Source organism: Pogoniulus pusillus, chromosome 35 (genome assembly GCF_015220805.1).
Source record: "Pogoniulus pusillus isolate bPogPus1 chromosome 35, bPogPus1.pri, whole genome shotgun sequence".
NCBI lineage: Eukaryota > Metazoa > Chordata > Aves > Piciformes > Lybiidae > Pogoniulus > Pogoniulus pusillus.
In genome coordinates, this window is record NC_087298.1 from 1,123,580 (window position 1) to 1,138,868 (window position 15,289).

Below are 15,289 nucleotides of genomic sequence, written 5' to 3' on the forward strand. Positions count from 1 at the left end.
GCCTGGGCCAGGCTCTCACCACCCTCACACTCAACAACTTCTTCCTCAGCTCCACTCTAATCCTACTCTGCCTCAGCTCCTTGGCCTGGCTCAGACACCCTCAGCTGAAGTCTCTCTGCAGCCTTCCTGCAGGATCCCTTCAGGCACTGGCAGCAGCTCTGAGATTCCCCTGGAGCCTTCTCCTCCCCAGGCTGCACCCCCCCAGCTCCCTCAGCCTGTGCTCACAGCAGAGCTGCTGCAGCCCTGGCAGCATCTTTGTGGCCTCCTCTGGCCTCACCCCACAGCTCTGTGTCCTGCTGCTGCTGGGGACAGCAGACTCAGCAGGTAGGTGCCTGCTGGCACCTTCCTTCCCTAGGTGCAGCACCAGCACCAGCACAGCAGCCTGTCACAGGCTGCACTTGGGCACCTCCCCAAAAGGAGGCTGCAGTGAGGTGGGGGTTGGGCTCTTCCCCCTAGCCTCAGGTGACAGGAGGAGAGGCAATGGCCTGAAATTGTGCCAGGGCAGGGTTAGGTTGGAGATGAGGAAACATTTCCTTGCTGCAAGAATGGTCAGGGCCTGGCACAGGCTGCCCAGGGAGGTGCTGGGGTTGGACACCCTGGAGGTGCTGAAGAAAGCTGTGGCCATGGCAATGGGGCCATGGTTCAGTGGCCATGGTGGGGTTGGGCTGCTGGTTGGACTGGATGAGCTCAGAGGACTCCTCCAACCCAAACAGTTCCATGACCTGGTGCCCAGAAGGCCTGCAGCTGCTTTGCTTTCCACTGAACAGCAGATTGGTCCTTGGGCAGCACAGGAGGGCACTGAGCCTCGGTGCACAAGTGTGGCTCCTTCGTCCCTGGCTGGGCCAGGCTGCTCTTGAGCACCACCTGCCAGAGCTCAGCATTCCACCCTTGCTGTGCCTCTCACTTCACTCTTCAGAAGCCTAAAGCAGCCACTCGAGGAGATTTCTTCCAGCCTGATGTGGGTTGTTCCTACCTGGTGCATAGAAACACAGCATCTTGGAATGGTTTGGGTGGAAGGGACCTTTAAAGCTCATCCAGTCCAAGGCTCCTGCAGCCAGCAGGGACAGCTGCAACTCGAGCAGGCTGCTCAGAGCCACAGACAACCTCACCTGGAATGGTTCCAGGGATGGGGCAGCTCTCACCTCTGTGGATGAACTAATGATGTGCTGGTGCTCAGGGCAGGGCTGCAGGCTGCAGGAGCTCTTTCTGAGCAAGTGATTACCAGCAGGATGGAGACTCCCTTTTCAGAAGCAGTCCCATGGAGAGGACAAGGGGTGATGGGGACAAGCTCCTGCTGGGGACATTCCCATTGCACTTCAGAAGAAAATATTTGCCCATGATTGGAATCATCTCCCAGGGGCAGCAGTGGAGTCCCCTACACTGGGCAGCTGAGGACTCCTCTTGCCAGGGTGCTGGGGCAGCTCATTGCAGCTCTGCTGTGACCTGGAAAGCTTGGAGCCAGCAGTGTGGATCCTTGGGGTCCCTTCCAACCTGGCAGTCTGGGATTCTGTGAGACTGGCATAAGCCTTAGGCAAAACAGTGATGCCACCACAGGCTCAGTAGCTGGAAGGCCACAGGTGCTGGCCCACACTGGTGTACTGCAGTTAGATCCTGCCAGACAAGTCCAACTTCCTAGTCTTGCTGGGACTGGGAGTTGGTTTGATGCAGGAGATGTTTGCACTGCTCCTGCCAAAGCAGCTGATGCAGTGAGATCTCATGGGTGTGGGGGTGAAGCCAGGTGCAAGCTTCAGGCACTGGGATGAGCTGCCCAGGGAGGTGCTGGAGTCCCCCAGCCTGGCTGTGTTTCAGGGTGGTTTGGATGTGGTGCTTGGGGCTGTGGTTTAAGGTGAACCTTTTGGAGTCATAGGTTGGGCTTGGTGATCCTGAGGGGCTTTGCCAGCCTGCATGTTGCTGTGACTCTGTGGTTCTGTGATCCACCTGCAGGCAAAAAGGATCCTGCTGGCAAACTGTGGCTCCCAAACCAGCCTGGGGACTGCTGGGAGCAGACAGAAGCTGCCAGCTCCTGAAGAGTCCATGGAGCCTGGGCTGGTGTTAGCACAAGGCAAGATTCCTCTGCTCCACATGCAAGTGCTGACCATGGAGCCTCAGGTAGGAGTCCAGGCTGATGTGGCTGCTGGAAAAGGGTGCAGGAATCACAGAATCACAGCTCACAGCAACACCCAGGCTGGCACAGCCCCTCAGGAGCCCAGCCTGGAACCTGCTCTACAAGACTCACCTTAAACCATAGCCCCAAGCACCACCCTGAAACACAGCCAGGCTGGGGGACTCCAGCAGCCCCCTGGGCAGCTCATTCCAGTCCCTGACCACTCTCTCCAGGAAAAACTTCTTCCTAATGTCCAACCTGAACCTCCCCAGGCTCAGCCTGAGGCCATTCCCCCTTGTTCTGTCTGCAGCTCCCTGTGAGCAGAGCCCAGCAGCAGCCTCTGCACAGTGTCCCTGCAGGCAGCTGCAGACAGCAATGAGCTCTGCCCTCAGCCTCCTCTTCTCCACACTGCACACCCCCAGCTCCCTCAGCTGCTCCTCCCCAGCCCTGTTCTCCAGACCCTTCCTCAGTTTTGTTGCCCTTCTCTGGCCCTGCTCCAGCCTCTCAATGTCCTTCTGGCTGTGAGTGGCCCAAGGCTGATGGCAGGACCCAGAGTGTAGCCTCCCTGGTGCTGCACACAGCGACACAATGACTGTTTTGGTCCTTTTCCTGTGTATGCATCACATACAAGCCACAGACTTCCCATTTCCACTTTAAGGACACCATTCCCTCTTCCCTACCTGCCTGGCAATCTGCTTCCTCCCCCAGCTCCACTGCATCTGATCCTTTTGTGCTCCCAGCCCCAGGAGTGACTCCTCTCCATGCGGAGGAGTTGCTGGAGCTTGGTCTCCATCCTTGATGACTTGGTGCAGGTAAGACAAAAGTTCATTGCCTAATATTAAAACAGATAAAAATAGAGACATGGAGGCATAAGAATAGAGATATTAAGCTATAAAAATAGAGTTATTAAGGTACAAAAATAGCAGTAGAGGAGAAGTGAGCTCTCCCAGGGTTCTGATCTTCATGGAACTGTTGCAAATAGCACAGAGTTTGCTGCAGTGCTTTGGCTCAAGACCTAAATTATCTTTGACTGGAAGAAAATATTGGCAGGAGATCAAAATTCTCCTACCAAGAGCTTCTGAGGAAGCTGCATTGAAACCAGAGAACCACAGAGCTGACAGGGCTGGAAGGGACCTGCAGGATCCAGGCCATGGGCACAAACTGGAAGCCAAAAGGTTCCCTCTGAACAGGAGGAGAAAGCTGTTTGGTGTGAGGGTGCTGGAGGCCTGGAGCAGGCTGCCCAGAGAGGTTGGGGAGTCTCTGAAGAGCTCCAACCCCCATGCCATGGGCAGGGACACCTCACACTAGATCAGGCTGTCCACAGCCTCATCCAGCCTGGCCTTAAACCAGGGATGAGGCTTCCACCACCTCCCTGGGGCAACCTGTGCCAGGCTCTCACCACCCTCATGGTGAAGAACTTCTTCCTAACATCCAGTCTGAATCTTCCTTCCTCCAGCTTGGATCCATTCCCCCAGTCCTATCACTACTCACCACCCTAAAAAGTCCCTCCCCAGCTTTCCTGCAGCCTATCTGGTAGATACTGGAGGCCACTATAAGGTCTTCTTGGAGCCTTCTCCTCTCCAGACTGAAAGCCCCAACTCTCTGATAGGAGAGGAGTTCCAAGAGAACCTCTCCTGTGGGGACAGGCTGCACAGTTGGGGCTGCTCAGCCTGGGGAAGAAAGGCTCTGCACTGCCCTCAGTTCTGGTGCCCCTAGGGTGAGAGGGACCTGGAGCTGCTGGAGAGGGTCCAGAGGAGGCCACCAAGATGCTCAGAGGGCTGGAGAAGCTCTGCTGTGGGTCAGGCTGGGAGAGTTGGGGCTGTGCAGCCTGGGGAAGAGAAGGCTGCAGGGAGAGCTTGGAGCAGCTTCCATTGCCTGAAGGGGCTGCAGGAGAGCTGGGGAGGGACTTTGGAGCAGGGCTGGGAGTGGCAGGCTGAGGGACAATGGCTTTGAGCTGGGAGAGGGGAGAGTGAGAGTGGAGAGGAGGAAGAGATTGTTGAGAGTGAGGGTGGGGAGAGACTGGCACAGGTTGAGGGTGGGGAGAGACTGGCACAGGTTGAGGGTGGGGAGAGACTGGCACAGGTTGAGGTTGGTCAGACACTGGCACAGGCTGCTCAGGGAGGTTGTGGAGCACAGAAGCACCCAAGGTGATCTTTGATCACCTTGGGTGCTTCTGTGCTCCTCAACCTCCCTGGAGGTGTTGAAGTCCAGTTTGGATGAGGCTTTGAGCACCCTGTGCTGGTGGGAGGTGTTCTGGTGATGGCAGAGGATTGGAGCTGGGTAGCTTTTGAGGTCACTTCCAGCCCAAGCCACTCCGTGCCCCTCTGCACTCCGTGGTGGTGCACCAGGACACCAACACTGAGTGATGTGAATTGGTCTCTCAGGGCTGCAAGCAGGAGCACAGAAGTAGGCTTGGCCTCCCCCATGGGGAGAAGGGCCTCAGAGAGGGATGATGTGCTGGGACTCTGCCTTCAGGCAGTGGCTGTTTCTCTGGAGGAAGCTGTGTTTGATTCAGTGTGGAGCACTCACAGGATCCCAGGATGTCAGGCGTGGAAGGGACCCAAAGAGCTCATCCAGTCCAAGCCCCCTGCCAGAGCAGGACCACACAATCCAGCTCAGGGCACACAGAACACATCCAGACAGGCCTGCAAAGGCTCCACAGAAGGAAACTCCACAACCTCTCTGGGCAGCCTGTGCCAGGCTCTGGGACCCTTCCAGGCAAGAAGTTCCCCCTTGTGTTGAGCTGGAACCTCCTGTGCTGCAGCTTCCATCCATTGCTGCTGGTCCTATGCCAGTCCAGGAGAGCTGGTCCAAGGTCTAAGCATCCCCAAGGAGCTGCAGAAGAGTGACTGAAGCATAGTGAAGTTCAGTGCTCTGTAGGAGGGGAGGGGGCAGAGCAGAACTCACTCTGATGGAGTTTAAGAGGGGAAAGCAGGGGGGAAATGAGGAGAGAGTTAAAAGGGAATGTGAAGGCAGTGGCTGTAAGGGTAAAATGCTTGGAAGCAGAGGAGAGACCTTTGATAGACTTTGTTAGAAGCTCTGAAACATTGTTAGAAAACTAGAAATGGACAAAAAAAAATCTGGCTGTGGGTACTCAGCAGCATGAAAGGGGCAACTGGAACTAAAAAGAGATCTCTCACAAGGGGGAAATGAACTCTCTCAAGTCAATGCAAAGCCACACTGCCATGGGCCAAGGACCTGGCAGAGGAAGAGCTTGCTAAGGAGGTAAAAACTAAGGATGGCATTGTTTGGTCGGGGGGACATGGGGGTGTCAGGTGGTGCCCAAGTGCCCAGCAGCCAGCACTGGTCCCTGGCAGCCCAGAGCCAGCTGTGTGCTGGCTGCAGGCAGAGCAGGGAGAGCAGCAGCACAGGGAGGGGATTCTGCCCCTCCAATCTGCTCTGCTCAGCCCTCACCTGCAGCACTGCCTCCAGCTCTGGGAACCCAGCAGAAGAAGGACCTGGAGCTGCTGGAGAGGGTCCAGAGGAGGCCACCAAGATGCTCAGAGGGCTGGAGAAGCTCTGCTGTGTGTCAGGCTGGGAGAGTTGGGGCTGTGCAGCCTGCAGAAGAGAAGGCTGCAGGGAGAGCTCAGAGCAGCTTCCAGTGCCTGAAGGGGCTGCAGGAGAGCTGGGGAGGGACTTTGGAGCAGGGCTGGGAGTGGCAGGCTGAGGGACAATGGCTTTGAGCTGGGAGAGGGGAGAGTGAGAGTGGAGGGGAGGAAGAAACTGTTGAGAGTGAGGGTGGGGAGAGACTGGCACAGGTTGAGGGTGCTGAGACACTGGCACAGGTTTCCCAGGGAGGTTGTGGAGCACAGAAGCACCCAACGTGATCTTTGATCACGTTGGGTGCTTCTGTGCTCCACAACCTCCCTGGAGGTGTTCAGGACCAGGCTGGATGCAGCCTTGAGCACCCTGTGCTGGTGGGAGGTGTCCCTGCCCATGGCTAAGGTTTGGCACTGGCTGAGCTTTAAGATCCCTTCCAACCCAACCCACTTCATGAACCCACGAAGCAGGAGGTGAATGCCACGGGGCCAGCACAGCTCATGGCAGAGTGCAGTGGGAGAGCTGTGAAGGAAAGGACTCAGCTCTGGGGGGGGACTTAAATAAACAGAGGAATTCAGTAACATTCCCAGAGGGGAACATCTCCTTAGGAAGGATGAGTGGAAGGGACTGGTTTGTATTTTAGGCTGCATAAGCAAAAGCCATCAGGACCAGATGGGACTTTCCAAAGGGCTGTGAGGGCAGGACTCCTTAGAAGGTGGAGGTTTCCATCCCACTTTATTCAAAGGAGGGGAAGGGGAGCTGGGGGAGCTGTGCTGTGGGAAGCTTGATCTTTAGCAAGGCCAAGTGGAAGGCAATACAGTGAAGAACAAAATAAACAGGCATGTAAAGGAGCATCAGAGGTTACCTCGTCCAAAAATGGCCAAGGAAGCCCTTGCAGGCCATGGCAGGAGCACATCCCAGCCTGGCAGCACATCCCAGCCTGACATCACTGCATCCCAGCCTGGCAGGAGCTCATCCCAGCCTGACATCACTGCATCCCAGCCTGGCAGGAGCACATCCCAGCCTGGCAGGAGCACATCCCAGCCTGGCAGGAGCTCATCTCAGCCTGGCAGGAGCTCATCCCAGCCGGGCAGGAGCACATCCCAGCCTTGCAGGAGCTCATCCCAGCCGGGCAGGAGCACATCCCAGCCTGGCAGGAGCACATCCCAGCCTGGCAGGAGCTCATCCCAGCCGGGCAGGAGCACATCCCAGCCTTGCAGGAGCACATCCCAGCCTGGCAGGAGCTCATCCCAGCATGGCAGGAGCACATCCCAGCCTGGCAGGAGCACATCTCAGCCTGGCAGGAGCACATCCCAGCCTCACAGGAGCTCATCCCAGCCTGGTAGGAGCACATCCCAGCCTGGCAGGAGCACATCCCAGCCTGGCAGGAGCTCATCCCAGCCTGGCAGGAGCCCATCCCAGCCTGGCAGGAGCCCATCCCAGCCTGGCAGGAGCACATCCCAGCCTGGCAGGAGCAGATCCCAGCCTGGCAGGAGCACATCCCAGCCTTGCAGGAGCACATCCCAGCCTGGCAGGAGCACATCCCAGCCTGGCAAGAGCACATTGTAGCTTGCATGACAAGAGCTTGTCAGAGTGAATCAAGAAATGTGATGTGTAAGGACAGCAGAAGACTTCCAGCTCAAAGCCACTTGAAATGACAAAGACAGGGTTGGGTTCCTGCGTGGTGACTTTGTCATCCCTGCTTCTGTGGACCTGGATCCCAGCCAGAGAACTGTCCCTGATGTTCCCAGCAGTCTCTTAGGTCTGGATGGATGCAGCCCCTGGGCTGTGCAGGTGACCCCCTGTGCACAGGTAACAAGCTGTGTCTTGCACCATCTCCACCTGTGACCAGCCCAGAGAATCACAGAACTGCTTGGCTTGGAAAAGCTCTCCAGGAGCATCAAGTCCTGAACACAATGCTCCAGAGCAGCCTGGAGGTGAGGAGGAAGTTGTTGAGCAGGAGAGTGGTGAGAGGCTGGAATGGGTTGCCCAGGGAGGTGGTTGAGGCCCCATGGCTGGAGGTGTTTGAGGCCAGGCTGGCTGAGGCTGTGTGCAGCCTGCTCTAGGGTAGGGTGTCCCTGGGCATGGCAGGGGGGTTGGCACTGGCTGCTCCTTGTGATTGATTCTATGGTTCTATGACCTAGGAAGGTGCTGAGCACCTCAGAACAACTCTGGATGGGAGCTGGCAGGAAACCTGAGGCATAAATCAGCCCTGAGCTCCTGGGGTGGGGACAAGAAATGTTCCTTTCTTTGCTCTGTGAATGCTGAGGTGCAGGTGAGTGAAGTCATTGCCCAGTGTCTGATGTCCTGAGCTCCAGCGTCACTTAAAGTGCAAAGCAATTATAAGATGCTGCAGAAATGTAAAGGTAAAAGAAAGAAAATGCAATTCAAATAAATAAAATAAAAGCAGTGCAAATTAAATTAAGTTTTAAAAGGAAATAAAAGTATGAAAAAAAAATTAAATGTAGAAAATAAATTAAAATGAAACAAAAGAAATGAAATAAAATAATGGAAAAAATAAATTAAAATTAAAAAATGAAATAAAATAAAATTATACAAACAAAAAATTAAATTAAAAAATAAAATAAATTAAAATGAAACAAAAAAAAGAAATAAAATAATGGAAAAAATAAATTAAAATTAAAAAATGAAATAAAATAAAATTATACAAACAAAAAATTAAATTAAAAAATAAAATAAATTAAAATGAAACAAAAAAAAGAAATAAAATAATGGAAAAAATAAATTAAAATTAAAGAATGAAATAAAATAAAATTATACAAACAAAAAATTAAATTAAAAAATAAAATAAATTAAAATGAAACAAAAAAAAGAAATAAAATAATGGAAAAAATAAATTAAAATTAAAAAATGAAATAAAATAAAATTATACAAACAAAAAAAATAAATTAAAAAATAAAATAAATTAAAATGAAACAAAAAAAAGAAATAAAATAATGGAAAAAATAAATTAAAATTAAAGAATGAAATAAAATAAAATTATACAAACAAAAAAATTAAATTAAAAAATAAAATAAATTAAAATGAAACAAAAAAAAGAAATAAAATAATGGAAAAAATAAATTAAAATTAAAGAATGAAATAAAATAAAATTATACAAACAAAAAATTAAATTAAAAAATAAAATAAATTAAAATGAAACAAAAAAAAAGGAAATAAAATAATGGAAAAAATAAATTAAAATTAAAAAATGAAATAAAACAAAATTATAAAACAAAAAAAATAAATTAAAAATGAAATAAATTAAAATGAAACAAAACAAAACAAAATAAAATGAAATAAAATAATGGAAAAATTAAATTAAATATTAAAAATGAAATAAAATAAAATTAAACAATAAAAAAGAAACAAAAAAAACCAAAATAAAATGAAATAAAATAATGTAAAAAAAATTAAATTAAAAGATGAAACAAAATAAAATGAAATAAAATAATGGAAAAAAAAATTAAAAAATGAAATAAAATAAAATTAAACAAAAAAAAATTAAAATGAAACAAAAAACCCAAAATAAAATGAAATAAAATAATGGAAAAATTAAATTAAATTTCAAAAATGAAATACAATAAAATTAAACAATAAAAAAATTAAAATGAAACAAAATAAAATGAAATAAAATAATGGAAAAAATAAATTAAAAATTTAAAAATTGAAATAAAATTAAATTAAACAAAAAAAATTTAAAAATATAAAATAAATTAAAATGAAACAAAAAAAACAAAATAAAATGAAATAAAGTAATGGAACAATTAAATTAAATTTTAAAAATGAAATAAAATAAAATGAAACAAACAAACAAAAAAATTAAATAAATTAAAATGAAACAAAAAAACCCAAAATAAAATGAAATAAAATAATGAAAAATTAAATTAAATTTAAAAAATAAAATAAATTAAAGTGAAACAAACAAAAAAATTTAAAAAATAAAATAAATTACAATAAAAAAACCAAAATAAAATAAAATAATGAAAAAAAAGAAAATTAAAAATAAAATAAATTAAATTGAAAAAAGAAAAAATGAAAAAATACAATATAATTAAACTTTTTAAATTATGTAAAACCAAAACAAAACAAAATAACCAAAATGAGAAAAAAGAAATTATTTTTTAAAAATATAAAATAAAATAAACCAAAACAAAAAGATTAAATTTTAAAATTGAAATGAAATAAATTGAAGTGAAATATTTCTTAAATGAAAAATGAAAAATGAAATTTAAAAAAATGATATGATTTTTAATAAAATAAAATAAAACAAACTAAAATAGAAATAAATGTAATTTAAAAAATTAAATGAAATAAACTATAATGAAGTATTTTTAAAATTAAAAAATAAATTTAAATTAAATGAAATAAATAAAATTTAAAAATAAAATAAAATAGAATAAAATGTAATAAACCAAAACAAAACCAAAATTAGATTAAAAAATTAGAATAATAAAACAAACATGAAATAGTTGAAAAGTTAAAAAACAAACCAAAATGAAATGAAATAAAGAAAATAAAAAATTTCTAAGAAAATAAACTGGAATAAAACAGATTTTTAAAAAAGTAATAAAATAAAATGCCACAAAACAAAATAAAATTAAAATAAATTACATTTTAAAATCCAAATTAAAAAATTCAAATGTCATATTTTTTACACTGAAAATTAAACTAAACTGAAATGAAATGAATCAAATAGTTTTAAAAGGAAAGATTCATAAAATACAATTCAATTTAATCTAATAAAATAAAATAAAATTTAATTTAACATAATAAAATAAAATAAAATTTAATTTAATGTAATAAAATAAAATAAAATTTAACGTAATAAAATAAAATAAATTTTAACGTAATAAAATAAAATAAAATTTAATTTAATGAAATAAAATAAAATAAAATTTAATGTAATAAAATATAATAAAATTTAATGTAATAAAATAAAATAAAATTTAAAGTAATAAAATAAAATAAAAATTAATGTAATAAAATAAAATAAAATTTTATAAAATAAAATAAAATTTAATAAAATAAAATAAAATAAAATTTAATGTAATAAAATAAAATAAAAATTAATGTAATAAAATAAAATAAAATTTTATAAAATAAAATAAAATTTAATAAAATAAAATTAAATTTAATTTAACGTAATAAAATAAAATTTAATTTAATGTAATAAAATAAAATTTAATTTAATGTAATAAAATAAAATAAAATTTAACGTAATAAAATAAAATAAAATTTAATGTAATAAAATATAATAAAATTTAACGTAATAAAACAAAATAAAATTTAACGTAATAAAATAAAATAAAATAAAATTTTATAAAATAAAATAAAATTAAATTTAATGAAATAAAATAAAATTTAATTTAACGTAATAAAATAAAATAAAATTTAATTTCATGTAATAAAATAATTTAAAATGTAATTTAATGTAATAAAATAATATAATACAAAATAAAACGAAATTAATTTTCAAACGTACAATGAAATATTCTTAAAATTAAAAATTAAATTTAAATGAAATAAAAGAAATAAAATTTGAAACTTTAAAAAAGAAAATTAAATTTAAGAAAAGAAATTGTAATAAAATTTACTAAAATGAAACAAAAATAAAAGGAAGATAAATTTTAACAATAAAATGAAACGAACTAAAATGAATATTTTTAAATTAAAAGAATAAATTAATATTACACTAAATTAACAAAACGAAATGTTCAAAGTAAAAGGAAAGAAAACAAAATGTCATGAAATAAACCAAACCCAAATTGAATCCAATCAAAGTTAATCAAATCAAGCAGCGGCTGCAGCTTCGTTGTGCAGCGTTTCCAAGCGTGCCCAAAGGGCAGAGGTTGCTGTGTGGGCGCTGCTCAGCCAGCAGGCTCTCGGCACTGTGCTTAGCGCAGCGCTGGTGGCAGCAGGCTGGGAGCAAGCTCTCCTACCATGCACTGACTGGGAAGGAAGAAGTGCTCTTGGCAGTGGCACAGAGGCAGCCCCAGCGAGTGCGCAGCTGGCACCGAGCACTGCGGTGTGCCTGGGGAGGGATCTGTGCGGAGGGACTTGGGCAGGCTGCGGAGCTGGGCTCAGGTCAGCACCGTGAAGTTGAACAGAGCCAAGCGCAAGGTCCTGTAGCTGGGGCAGGGCAATCGCAGGCACAAATCCAGACTGAGAGCAGGAGAAGGGCTTGGGGGTGTCAGTTGGTGCCCAAGTGCCCAGCAGCCAGCACTGGTCCCTGGCAGCCCAGAGCCAGCTGTGTGCTGGCTGCAGGCAGAGCAGGCAGAGCAGCAGCACAGGGAGGGGATTCTGCCCCTCCAATCTGCTCAGCCCTCACCTGCAGCACTGCCTCCAGCTCTGGGAACCCAGCACAAGAAGGACCTGGAGCTGCTGCAGAGGAGCCAGAGGAGGCCACCAAGATGCTCAGAGGGCTGGAGAAGCTCTGCTGTGGGGACAGGCTGGGAGAGTTGGGGCTGTGCAGCCTGCAGAAGAGAAGGCTGCAGGGAGAGCTCAGAGCAGTACCTGAAGGGGCTGCAGGAGAGCTGGGGAGGGACTGTGGAGAAGGGCTGGGAGTGGCAGGCTGAGGGACAATGGCTTTGAGCTGGGAGAGGGGAGAGTGAGAGTGGAGAGGAGGAGGAAGTTGTTGAGAGTGAGGCTGGGGAGAGACTGGCACAGGCTGCCCAGGGAGGCTGTGGCTGCCCCTACCTGGAGGTGCTGGAGGGCAGGCTGGATGAGTCCTTAAGCAAGATGTGCTGGTGGGAGGTGTCCCTGCCCATGGCAGAGATTGGAGCTGGATGATCTTGAAGGTTTCTTCCATCCCCAACCATTCTGTGGTTCATTTTTCCTCCTGTAGAGATACCTGAACCATTTCAGTCATGCACAGTAACAGGAGAGGTTGAAATTTGTTGCTGGAGCCTATTACAAGGGGTTGAGGTGAAGCCTTTAGAGTATGGTTGACTCTCAGAGACCCCAGCTGAGAGCAGTGAACCATCTAGCCCAGGCTGAGAAGGTGCAGGTGATGTGCAGATCTCCTGCTGGGATGCAGGAACACACCCAGTGTCTGTCAAGGCTTCCATGGAGCTCTCCTGGTCATAGAATCACAGTTGTCAGAGTTGGAAGGGACCTCCAGGATCATCCAATCCCAACCCCCCCTACCATGGGCAGGGACACCTCACACTAGATCAGGTTGCCCACAGCCACATCCAGCCTGGCCTTAAAAACTTCCAGGGATGAGGCTTCCACCAGCTCCCTGGGCAACCTGTGCCAGGCTCTCACCACTCTCATGGTGAAGAACTTCTTCCTAACATCCAGTATCAGTCTCCCCATGTGATGGTTTGGGTGTTCCCTGCTCCCCCACACTTTGGAAATCACCCAGACTAGACTCAGCTGGCCCTGGAAATTGAATGAAGCTTTTATTTACAGCTTAGCTCAGTAGACAAGCAGAGAGTTACAGTATAGCATCGTAGAATCAGCAGGCTGGAAGAGAGCTCCAAGCTCAAACAGCCCAGCCTAGCACCCAGCCCTGCCCAACCAACCAGACCATGGCACTAAGTGCCCCAGCCAGGCTTGGCAAGAACACCTCCAGCCACACAGACTCCACCACCTCCCTGGGCAGCCCATTCCAATGCCAATCACTCTCTCTGACAACAACTTCCTCCTCACATCCAGCCTAGACCTGCCCTGGCACAGCTTGAGCCTCTGTCCCCTTCTGTCCCTGGCTGCCTGGCAGCAGAGCCCAACCCCACCTGGCTACAGCCTCCCTGCAGGCAGCTGCAGGCAGCAATGAGCTCTGCCCTGAGCCTCCTCTGCTGCAGGCTGCACCCCCCCAGCTCCCTCAGCCTCTCCTCACAGGGCTCTGCTCCAGGCCCCTCCCCAGCCTTGCTGCCCTGCTCTGGGCACCTTCCAGCATCTCAACATTTCTCTTGAACTGAGGGGCCCAGAACTGGACACAGCACTCAAGATGTGGCCTGAGCAGTGCTGAGCACAGGGGAAGAAGAACCTCCCTTGTCCAGACAAAGTAAAAGGGAATACAGAAACACAACAGCCCTCCCAGAAACCTGAGTCCCCAGGAGGGGCTCCCAACCACTCCTTCACCTTCCCTCTACACCTCTCAACCTCACCCCAGTCCCAAGGAATGGAGGTTCAGCCACAGCCTATAATCTAGTGTCCTTCTCACCAAAACATCCTAGCTAGCCTCACACTAGCACACCCCACTGCCAGTTTTGCTCCATTCCCCTAATCCTGTCACTACCCAACACCCTAAAAAGTCCCTCCCCTGCTTTCCTGTAGCCTCCTTCAGCCACTGGAAGGCCACAGTAAGGTCCCCTGGGAGCCTTCTCCTCTCCAGCCTGCACAGTCCCAACTCTCTCAGCCTGTGCCCACAGCAGAGCAGCTCCAGCCCTCTGCCCATCCTCATGGCCCTGCTCTGGACACCTCCCAGCACCTCCAGATCTCTCCTGTCCCAGGGGCTCGAAGCTCTCTGCAGGGCAGTAGGTCTGGTCCTCTGCTGCAGCGGTGCAGGGGCTGCAGTGCTGCTGCTGCAGCCCTGCCCTGGCTCAGCTGAAGCAGCTGAGGGGCTCTGGTTTCCTTTTACCTTCCTCTTGGTCACAAAGTTCATCCTGCAATCCCCACCCGTACCTGAGCCTTCCTAATTACCCTCACCTCGGCTCCCATGGCAGTGTCAAGTTGCCAGTTGGACAGGAACAGAAAGCAAAGGGAGCTTAATTAATTGCTTAATTAATGCCTTCTGCTTCTTTTAATGAGAAGAGAATATTCACAGAGAGAAAGCAGGGGCAAAGGTTGCCACTGCAGCTGGCTCACCCCCGGGGGGGAACATATTTAGTGGTCCTTCTCTTCCCTCCCTCTGCTCTTTCTCCCTGCCCACAAATGCTGTGTGGAAAGCATCAACCAAAAGAAATCCATCAAACAAATATTCCTGGGTGGGTCTGGATGCTCAGGGTCTGGGTTTTAATCAGCCCTGTTAGTGCCAGGCTGAGGGGCAGTGGCTTTGGGCTGGGAGAGGGGAGAGTGAGAGTGGAGATGAGGTAGAAACTGCTGAGAGTGAGGGTGGGGAGAGACTGGCACAGGTTGAGGGTGGTGAGACACTGGCACAGGTTGCCCAGGGGGGTTGTGGAGCACAGAAGCACCCAATGTGATCAAAGATCACGTTGGGTGCTTCTGTGCTCCACAACCCCCCTGGAGGTGTTCAGGACCAGGCTGGATGAGACCTTGAGCAAGCTGTGTTGGTGGGAGGTTGCCTATAGCAGGGGATTGGATCTGGCTGAGCTTTAAGGTCCCTTCCAACCAAACCATTCTGTGACTCTGCATCCCTGGAGGTGTTGAAGCAAAGCCTGGATGGGGCACTTAGTGTCATTGATTGGGTAGGGCCGAGTGATAGGTTGGATTGGATGAGCTTGGAGGTCTCTTCCAACCTAGTTGATTCTATGATTCTGTGATCTAGATCAGACTGTCCAGGGTCACATCAAGTCTGATCTTGAATGTCTCCATGATGGAGCCTCAATCACCTCCCTGGGCAGCCTGGTCCAGCATCTCACCACCCTCACTGTGCAGAACTTCCTCCTGATGTCCAACCTGCCTCTGCCCTGCTGTAGGTTCAAGCCATTCCTTCTCACCCCATCACCACAAGTCCAT